This window comes from Anser cygnoides, chromosome 2 (genome assembly GCF_040182565.1).
Source record: "Anser cygnoides isolate HZ-2024a breed goose chromosome 2, Taihu_goose_T2T_genome, whole genome shotgun sequence".
Taxonomy (NCBI): domain Eukaryota; kingdom Metazoa; phylum Chordata; class Aves; order Anseriformes; family Anatidae; genus Anser; species Anser cygnoides.
In genome coordinates, this window is record NC_089874.1 from 31324869 (window position 1) to 31335281 (window position 10413).

The 10413-nt window shown below is 36.6% G+C and overlaps 1 long non-coding RNA gene across 1 annotated transcript; it reads right to left on the reverse strand.

Moving 5' to 3' along the window:
- Positions 1 to 518: 518 nt before the first annotated feature.
- On the reverse strand, positions 519 to 6988 carry LOC136790033 (uncharacterized). Its single transcript, XR_010829145.1, has 4 exons — positions 6723 to 6988; positions 6419 to 6528; positions 5338 to 5415; positions 519 to 3556 (listed from the first exon to the last, which is right to left on the reverse strand). It is a non-coding gene; the product is annotated as an uncharacterized lncRNA (long non-coding RNA).
- Between the last annotated feature and the right edge of the window lie 3425 nt (positions 6989 to 10413).

Genomic DNA, 10413 nt, shown 5'->3' on the forward strand with positions numbered 1-10413 from the left:
AGGTCTTGGCTAGAGGATAAAATGAATGATAGAGAAAGAATGATGCTGCCGTCAGCTCTCATCCCAAAATCAGTAACGCTGTTGCTGCAGATTGTACACTTTCGATGTCAGCAGTTATTATAATTTTACTGCAAGTCCAATGCTATTTGAGGGTGTTCATAAAAGCCCAGCTTCTGGAATCTTGCAGAGACACATGAATTTAAATGCAACTTTCCTCTTTAAAATAGGTTTGCATTGGCTGCAGAGAAAATTTTTAAATTTTGACTCAAAATGCTCAACCATCAGAGAGAACATGAAAATACTTTTCTCTTCAATATATTTTTTAAAAGTTCATGAATTTTAAGGCAGTTCCCCGAAATTCTGGAGCCCAATTCACAGTCTTTGAGTGCTCGGGTTTGGCAATACATGACTTTTAATTTGCCCCCACACAAGTTGATGCAAGCAAGCCATGAAAAAGGGCTGAATACATCTTGTTCTAAGGGTCTGCCAAACCTTTGTTTGCTGACAAGAGAAGCGTTTTGGAAAGACCTGAGACGCACTGCAGATTTCTTTGCCAGCTTTAAAAAAATCCAAGTTGCACCTCTGTATTCCAGGCCACACAGACTGAAATCATTCTGAGATGGAGGTTACTCAGGAAAGAATGTCCTCATATACTTTTGTTAAAGCACTGAAATCCAAATGCGATACTGATTCTTTACATTATAAGTCAATGTTACAAGAAAAAGTAATTCTGTGAGCGTGCATGGTAATAACAACAGATTGTACTAGTCTGTTCAGGAAGAAACACTTGTAGGTTAACTTCTTGATCGTATTGAGAAATTATTTAAGAAACACTGTAAAAGCTGTTTACACTTTCCATGTATTATACATAAATATTTGTTTATGGAGCAACTGTGTGGTGCTTTGCCTTTGTCAGCAACTGGAAATTGTTACTAATAAATACATTCAGGGTTATAAATGCTATAACCCCTAACTGACTCCATGTAGTACTTTCCAAGAAATTGCAAAGTGAGAACTCTGGCATGGGCTTCAAGGAAAAGTTATGCTGAGATACACAAAAGTATTCTGTGAGAAACTTAAGTGCTTTCCATAGTCCCTATTACTCTCTGTGTCCACAGCCATGCAGAGAAGAATCTATATTTTAACAAAGGTGTGGTTACAGTGTCAGCCAGAAGTTTAAGCCCATTCTTAAAATTAGACCTACCCCCTACAGTACAATATGGTATCATATCATTTGTTTTGTCTCTGTCATTCAGTTGAAACTAGTCCCTTCGGTCTTCTTTCCATTTAATGAAGTCCCTGAACTGACAAGCTCTGTAGACACTACTGTCATATAAATACTCATACTAGTCCCAAATTTTCTCCTCCCATTATATTTCCATCTTTGACTCTCTGGCACTTGGTTCACTACAAGTAATCTTTAATTCCTGTTAATACACATCACACAAGGAGCAGAAAGTCTGAAGTGTGTGTTTGAGATATGTTAGCAATCATTTTAAAGATTTAAGTGTGAGCCAAAATAGAGCATAATCAGAAAAAAATCATTTTTTGTTTTCAGGATAACAATTTTGTATTTTGGCCAGCTATTTGGTTACTAGCACAAGGGGCTAAGGAATTAGCTTGTTTGTGTAGTGCCAAGACATCAGATCTTACCACGTTATCTTGCTTGTTGAAAGACCAGTGGTATAGAGAAACCTTGTGTATCAAGACAGACAAATCAGCTCAAGAAAGCATGCTGGGCATTCTGATGTCCTCCTTCAATGAGCACCATTCCCAAATTCCAAAAGTTATTCCAGAGAAATTAGTATAGTATTTGGCCCATTGTTAGAATACTGTGCTTAGCAATCTCTAGCATAGAACAATACCCAGTGGATTTTGTGGGTTCAGCTTTCTACAAAACTATTTCTTTCCTTAATACAAAAATGGACAAAAAAGAAGAAAACACACAGGCATGGGAAAGTAAGTTAGACAGGAAATAAGTCTGTATTCACATTTGTTTTCCAGAAGAAAAGTATCTTTGAAAAAAAAATACTTAAAAAGCTGAACATTTTAGCTTAATTTTAATTAGTATTTATTCAGAGTCCTGTGGGAAAAAATGAATGCCATATAACAAATCTGAAAGACCTGATATCCTGAAACTCATTGATTAAAGTAAGAGCTGAAAACATGGGAATTGAGAATCCTTTCCTATTTTTTAATTTGTACATTTATTCTAGGCCACAATTTGATAATAGTTAAGTAAAACATTAGGTTTATTATGAATTAGTAAAACAATTCATGTCACGTCAGAATTCCTACGCAGAGTTATGTTTAAGGCTCTGGAAGAGGTGAACCTCTTCTGCTTTAACCATCGTGTGTGTGGTCAGCATGCTTGCAGTATATAGTTATCTCTTTTATACCAATAGCCACAGTTTTGTTGTAAAGTAGATTTTTCTAGTTCACATCTACATGATCTATAAATGCAAATGCAGTGATTATAGTAGACAGGCCTCTGCTAATTTCACCTATAAATAGAAAAGCAGTTTCACAGTAGTTCTGTGTTAAACTATATAATTTAGAAAACTCAAGAAACAAATGACAGTTCATAGAGTGTGGGTGCAACGTAATTAATTGATATTCATTTCATACTTGCAATACATGATGAAAACTAAAAGAATTCAGAACGTTCAAAACTAAAAGGATACAGGAAATAAGAGTGGTCCAATGAAGTCATAAAAAGAAAGAAAAAAAAAGCATATTAACTGACTATATATGAGAATAAAAACTAATACTGTTAAATTCATACAAAGTTCTTATTAGTTTCTTATTAGTAGGTAGATCAAGCCCTAGAACTTTAGAAAGTCCTCCAGTGACAAAACATTCGCTTTTTCCTCTCCACCACATAAGTCCCCAAAAGACTTCTCAAGTTTCAGAAATCACATTCACCAACCACTATCATCAAAGGAAAGGTGGAGAAATTCTCCCTAGTCACTACCTCTTTAAGTTCAGAAGGGAGTTTATCATCTCCAACAGTGAGATATCATCTCCAACAGATGATAAACAGGGAGCTCCCTCTTGGCAAAACTCTCTCATTACTAAAATCTTACCTGCAACACCATATCATTTAAGAATTATATCTCTTAAGAATTATCATCCCTATCACTCAAAATCTTTTTTCTTCCTTACATTGCACCAGATGGGAGGGTGTTGTTCAGTGCTGGCTATGGTTTGGAGCCCCAGTGCCATAAACTGGAGTTTTGGCTTAAATTTCCAGAACTCAGTCTTATCTATACTGTCAGGTGCTGATAATGTACAAAATAATTTCTGCTTTTTTGTTTGTTTGTTTTGTTTTGCACAAGCCAAAGCGTGCAAAGGGATTAAGTAGTGTGACTAGATCAAGTAAAGTGAAGGAAGAGTACTATGCACACACACTCCAAACAGACCGTTACATTTCTGAGCAGTCTACACAGTAGACTTTCTGGCTGGGAAGGGTTACAGCACGAATCCTACTATGTTGTTCATGAAAAGAGTGCAGGTGAAAAAAACAGGTTTCTCTGTATCACTCTGCAGTATATATCTGAAAAGAAAAGAAGAACAATTCCAGTGAGGATCTGCTTTATGGAATATAGCAATGCTAACAAGATATTACTGAAATGGTGCCTAAGCATTTTTGATGCTTAGTGGGACTTTTTTTTTTTTTTTTCTAGTTATGGGTTTGTCAGTAAGATGGTGGAACTATAAAGCTCAAACTATTTGCTGAAAATTTTCAATATTTTTAAAAATAAGAGACATTTTCTGTGTGTAGGAAACTATTTGATACATATTTCCATTCAAACAGACTTCAGCTTTGAAAACAACATAATTATCAGCCTAGCATCCTATTCTCCAAGCCTGTAGCAGACTGAAAGGGTGGAGATAGTGAGTTACTCTTTTATTGCTCAAAATTAACTTCTCCACCTAATTTTGCACAAGTAGCTGAGAATAATTTTGCAAAGCCAATTTCCTTCCAATTTTCCTTTTCTAAACACATTTGTATTAGCTTGACTCTCAGATAATGTCTCAGTTTCAGGAAGAACATACATCTCTCACTTAAATCATTCTAACTCCCTCTCAGTGAGCCTCCTGTGTGAATAATAAAATCAACTTTCTTCTATCCTGGACAGGATGCCTTATTAATTGATTCCTAACTTTCAAATGTTTTTTGAACACACCTACGTTTCACACTGAATGCAAGCCCCCATATGCCTATCTTTATTGCCTTCTAGGGTAATTAGGTTTTAAATTCACACAAACTGACAACTTCCCAGGTTTTCCAATATCAGCTGTTTCAGGATTCCTATCAAGATTTTTTTTTTTTAATTTTATTGCTTTGATTTATATCACTCCAACGGTCTGCAGTTTTCCTTATCCTATTTCCTTCCAGCAGCTGTTAGCTACCTTTGATCTGGGAACATAACTTGATAGACTAGGTTGCAGTGTTCTGGTTCCTCTCTCCTGGTACCAAAGGGGTCAGCCATCCACATGCACTTACTTCTTAAATACCCAAAGGTAAATAGCCATAATTTTGACAGTCACTGCATGTACTATCTTTCTGCTCTTCAGCCTTTGGTAAAGCTTTTAGATAATATTATTTTCCAATTAAAATAAAAGAATATTTTCCTACTGATGTAACAATGCCCAAAATTAATTTTCTAAGTTACTGTCACAAAACAGGGTTTTTTTGTATTTCACACTAAGAATCCAGACCTTCTTGAACACAGAAGAGAGAGAAACAAATTTTTTAAGCTCAAGATCTAATTTGTGAATATAGGAGGGTTTATTTTGTTTGTTTGTTTTTTATACAGTCAACTGTGACCACAAATGTACAGATGTGAGAAGAGAGATCAAGAGTCAAATTTTAGTGTGACACTACACACAATTAGTTTAGTGTGTCACACAATTTAGTGTGACACTACACGCATTACAACACTGTCCTTTGGGATATATCGATCAATCCTAGCTGTGAAACTAGACTCCTGAAGAACAGGTTTATACCTGTTCTTTGAAGCAATCCTGTCCTGACCACATCTCCTTTTTACTTTCCTTTCTTTGTTAGACTAAAACAGAAGTTATTCTTTTCCCATTCATATTCAGTTGCCTCTTGTACAATATATTTATTTCTTGTCTTTCATGTTTGCATAAGAATCCTGTAGCACTCAAGTACACACATTGAAAATAAAGATTAATCACATAAACTGAAAACTCAGAAGAAAAGAATCAACTGAGCTGAAAATGTTTAAAGTCCTGCAAGGGTTTAAAAGGTTACAAGTTGAAAGGACAAGGGTTTCTGAAAGCAGACTTATGAGTAAACAACCTTACCATGACCTCATGCTCATATAAGGAGTGAAGAGGAGGAGATGGACCCGTCAGGCAGGAAGTTACAAGAAATCTGCTGAGCTAAAAAACAGCAGAGAAAATAATATATGAATGTCTGCAGTTGAATCTGAAGAGAAGGAATCTCCAAGGACTAACTGGATAGAAGAAACTGCATTACAACATTTTCCTGGCCTATAAGCCTTAGTGAGGAAGTAAGCAGAGCCCAGACCCAGTGCCAGATCACCGGGATTCACTGAAGCTTTCTGCCTGCCAGAACATCCTCCAAATTGAGCAAGAGGGAACAGAGGCAACAATGACCCTTTTTTTCATAATCTTTGTTAACTAGGAGCTGTAAAGCAGCAAGACCTAGGGACTGACCTGGAGATGGTCCACGTGAATCTGCTGAGCTGTCCACAGGAAGAAAATTCCCAGAACAATGCACAAGAGGGCCGAGCTGAAAAGGATTTGGATGGCTATCTAAACACAGAGAATGAGGTTCAACTCTCCTACTAGACAGGATACCCAGTAATGTTTGAAAGGAATTTCTGCAAACTGACCTTATTATTTTTCTAGCGTCAGAAAACATGCCAGGTACCTAACAAGTGAGGAGACAATACCAGTTCAAAGAGCATCTGACCTTAATATAATGTGACACCAGAAGCAACGATTGTAGAGAGAAAAGATTGGAATGGAAATCTGTACCTATTTATATTCAACCTAACTGGAAAAGGGGGCCAAAGAGCTACTGAGGAAATGTGGTTAACTGGGAAAACACTATGCTGAAGTCAAAAGGAAGTATGAGAGCCAGTTTAAGAAAGAACAGGAGTTATAAGTGAGTAAAAAGCCTGAAAAGGAAAAAAATGTTGTTGCAAGAAGCCAGAAGGTGTTTATTTTAGAGAAAAAGCAAGAAGCCAGGGCACAGAAATCCAGTAACAAATCCAGTTACTGTTTTAAGATGCAGAGTCCCATGATGTATGAACTTGTAAATAATTAATATAATTAAATAAACTCAACATTCTTGGAGCAATGGATTGCTTTCATATGGTGACCCAGACACATAGAAGTACATGTAACAAATTCTGACCAGAGAAATGTATAAGTTCATGTCATCCACTCCTTCAATTTCAGACAGGTATTATACTAGAAGGACTCATCCAAAATACTTGCAATGCATATATGCCTGTGCTTTCCAAGCTGAAAAAAAAAAATAAAGAAATAAGAAAAAAAGAAACACAGGCAAACAGAAAACAAAACAAACAAACAAACAAAAATAACGCACAAAACACTTTTGTGTTTTTTGTTTTCTCAGATAATTTAAACTTGTGAAAGAAAAAATTAGAACTGACAGAAGACAGCGTGGGAGCATACAGGCGTTTCACACTACATACCTTAGCCTACTGACTTAGGATCCTGTCTTCCTCCCTGATATTTCCACATTAAGTAGAGAAGGGCAGGCAATCCTCAGGCAAATCACTAGTGATCACTAGACGAGTCTGCATCCTCCACTGAGTACATATAAGGAGTTTGGAAGGGCAGGTCTTCCAGGGTGGATGCTTCAGTTGAGTGTCCACTGTCAGACAGCATGACTATTCCCAGATGATCCCTCATCCTAGTGGTTCAGAGACTAAGGTAGGACAAGGTTTCAGGAGTCAACTTTCTATATACCTTTATTTCCCAGACTTTTGTCTTTATTTTATACTATAACTATGAGGAAGATTCCTACACATAGAGACTACATAAGGTCAGCATTTATGTCCTGCAAATGAGTCCCTTAAAAATTCTCCTGTGCTCTTGAATCAGTTTATAGAAATATTTGTTCCACATGAACATTTGCCTCGCCATACTTGTCCCAGCTTGTTATTTATTTCTTTGTTCAAAGGCTTGGCTTCTCATTTCACAGCAATTGTTAATATAAAATATAAATATAAAAGCTACAGGATGTATGATGTATAATTACTTCCCATACTTGAGCTGGCAGGTTTCTTCCCCCACACACAGTCATGGCACTCATTTCACAGAGATAAAGAGAAAAATCATCTTCCTGGAACATTGTAAATGTCACTGAAGCCAGTCAGCGAGACAGAAGAGCTGGTATGAGATTAGAGTGTAAATAATAACCTCACAAAGGTGAAGCACATGGAAGCTGAATGATGGACATTCACAGGAGCAAGTTCATAGACGCCCAGCAGGATGCAAGTGGGTCATCAGGTTGGTACAGAATACAAAGGGAGTAATGTATGTGCACACGTACACATGTGTTTGTTTACTGTAGATGAAGGAACAGAGTGAACTCAAAGCTCTATAATTCAAAATAAAATGAGCTGAATTCATAACACTTATTTGTGTGGCAGTCTTTACTGCACATATCATTTCTGCGATGGTCTGGGCTCCAGATGGCTGGATAATGAGAGCCCACTGGCCTGTCCTTGCCGAGGTTCCCAAGTCTCTTCTCACACATGTTAACGTAGGGAGCTGCAGCTGCTGTGCCAGTAGGCACACAAAAGTATGGGCTATATATATATGTTTGAAACAAGTGCAACCTCTGTAAATTACACCATCAAGGGCAGGTATGAATGCTATAGCAAAGACTGGACTAACCTTCCTGATGGAGAGGACTTCCATTACAGGGAGGGACTTTCTTAAAAGAAGCATTTCACTGTTAGACTAAGAGAATTGTGTTACAGTTCACAAGAAAATTACAATCTAAATTTCAATCATTTGTTCTCTATGAATTGCCAATAGTTGACTGCTCAGCAGTCAAAACTATGGGGAACAACCATAAAAACAGCATATCAGTACTTGGGTACTTTAACCCCATTCATTCTTTTTCAAAAGTGCTGTCAGGCTGTTGGCTCTGCTACAAAAATAGTATGAGCTATAGAAAGACATGTGAAATCAAGCCTGAAGCAGCATTTAAAGGGAAACAGACTATACAAAGTATTAAGGCTTGTGGTGGTGATGGAGGCATACATGTGCAAATTCTGAGTCTATTGGCTAGCACAGAGAAGAGATTTTCTGGAGGCAAAATAAATGCCAGTCCTATTATTAATATTAGTAATTAATTCTGGATCATCCTTTGTGCTGGCTCCACCTATCATTCACACTTCATGGGTTGTTCAATTAAAAACACCAAAAACTGCCAGGTTTATAATGTTAAAAGTGAACAGTTGTTATTAAAATAGAAAATAACAGCAACTCATATCATCAGACCACCATAACATTGCACAGCTTGGCACAAGTCTTGAAGTCTCTGCTCTACTGAGGCCCAGTCCAGACCACACACAGAGCCTGAAATAGAATATAAATAATAAATAATAATATTTTTTTGAAAATGATAAAAATAAGATGGTTTGTCTTAATCAGAATTTGCAATATAACCATCTGCTTTGCCTAATCTGGAAGTGACAGAGCTGATCAAATATGAACTTTCCATCCCAGGGGAAATTCTGATACTTACTTTTATAATTAACTGCAGCAGAAGTTTAAAATTTCTCTTTATTCTTTTTCATCTTTTTCAGCTGAATTATTTCAATATCCCTGAATCAATGTATTTTATCTGATCTGTCAAATCCAAACTGAAATAAAAGGATCTATTCTCTCTGCTAACAGGGATCCTTAGGGACTGACTGCCAGGCTGCATGGAAAACATAGTCCAGATGCAAAGCATCTTTTCTATTGGGAAGAAGAGAGCAAGAAAGATCCAAACAATTTCTATATGTCTTTGTTAAGCTTAGGCTGAGACAGAAATTAAACACCAATTTACCTGAAATATTTCCATCTCCTAAGGAATTTTCACACACCCAAAAAAAAAAAAAAAAAAAAAAAGCTTTCCTGTTAAAATTTTGTATTTTGATAAATCCACACTTACTGATGTGCAAAATCCTGTCCAAATTTAATCACTTCACAAGTTAAAATTACTGTCAATTCTATATAAATGTAAATAACAGATGTTTTAAAACGTGTACACATATCTAACAACATCAAAAAAAATACAATAAAAAACTAATGCTGGCAATTTCAAAATCAAGTATGCAACAGTTAAATCTGCAAATCAAGTATGTTTTTTCAATTGTATTACAGTTCTCTTATGCTTGTACATTAAGATACAATCTTTAATTACACAAATGTTTAGTATTTTTTCCACAGACCCCCCTGTTTCATTCAGTGCATGGAGAGAAGGTGATGCAGAAATGAATCAGTGTTCTGCAGTGAATGAGCCCATTGTCTGTCAGTCCCTTGCCTCACTCACTGCACAGCTTAGAAGGTGTCCAGTAAATGAGGCAAAGGGCTGCAGGAAGCGGATTGTTCATCCTGTGCTCAGTGTGCCTACTAAAAGTGTGTCTACAATTACGACATTAAACATACTAATTGCAGTTCTCATGCACAACTAGCCCAAGCTGATGTTATCTATAAAAACAAATGATTGTTTTCTAACTTTTGAAGAGCTAAATTTGCAATGTTCATTTATACACAGATCAGTAGGACTTCTGCACTTGATATCAGACTTCATCTGGCTCAAGCTTTCTGCAGAGAAAGAGACCATTCACCGAGAAACTTTAATTCACACACAAGAAGGAAAAAGGAGTGGAGGAGGGTTTGAAATAAATTCCTATAATACTTGAACAAAAGTTACTCAGCCATTAAAGAAAGTGAAATGCAGTTTATACCACTGCTGCTAAGAGGGCAACTGTTCATTTCAGTATCAGAAAGCTTGTTATGTTGTGTCAAGCTGACGTTGCTGAAGACCACTGAAGTGCTGATATGTGAACCTAATTTGGAGGATTTGCAAGCTGTGGAACTAGTAAGATCACAGATAACAGGGGGATGGATCTATTACACACTTTCTCTGGTTTCATCATGACATAATGCTCCAAAAATCAGAAAGTAAAATACAGAGTTGGCTCCAGTCCAAGCATCCCAATATGTTAACTGCGAAGTCGGTTTAATGGACGCAGTATCCAATCAATTTCATTTTTTCATAATTTCATTTATTTAAATAAACATAATAAAGAGTATTGAAGGCTAGAAGTCCTTGTCAAACTCACAAAGCAAGCTTCTTCATAGAGGTGGACTGCAGTG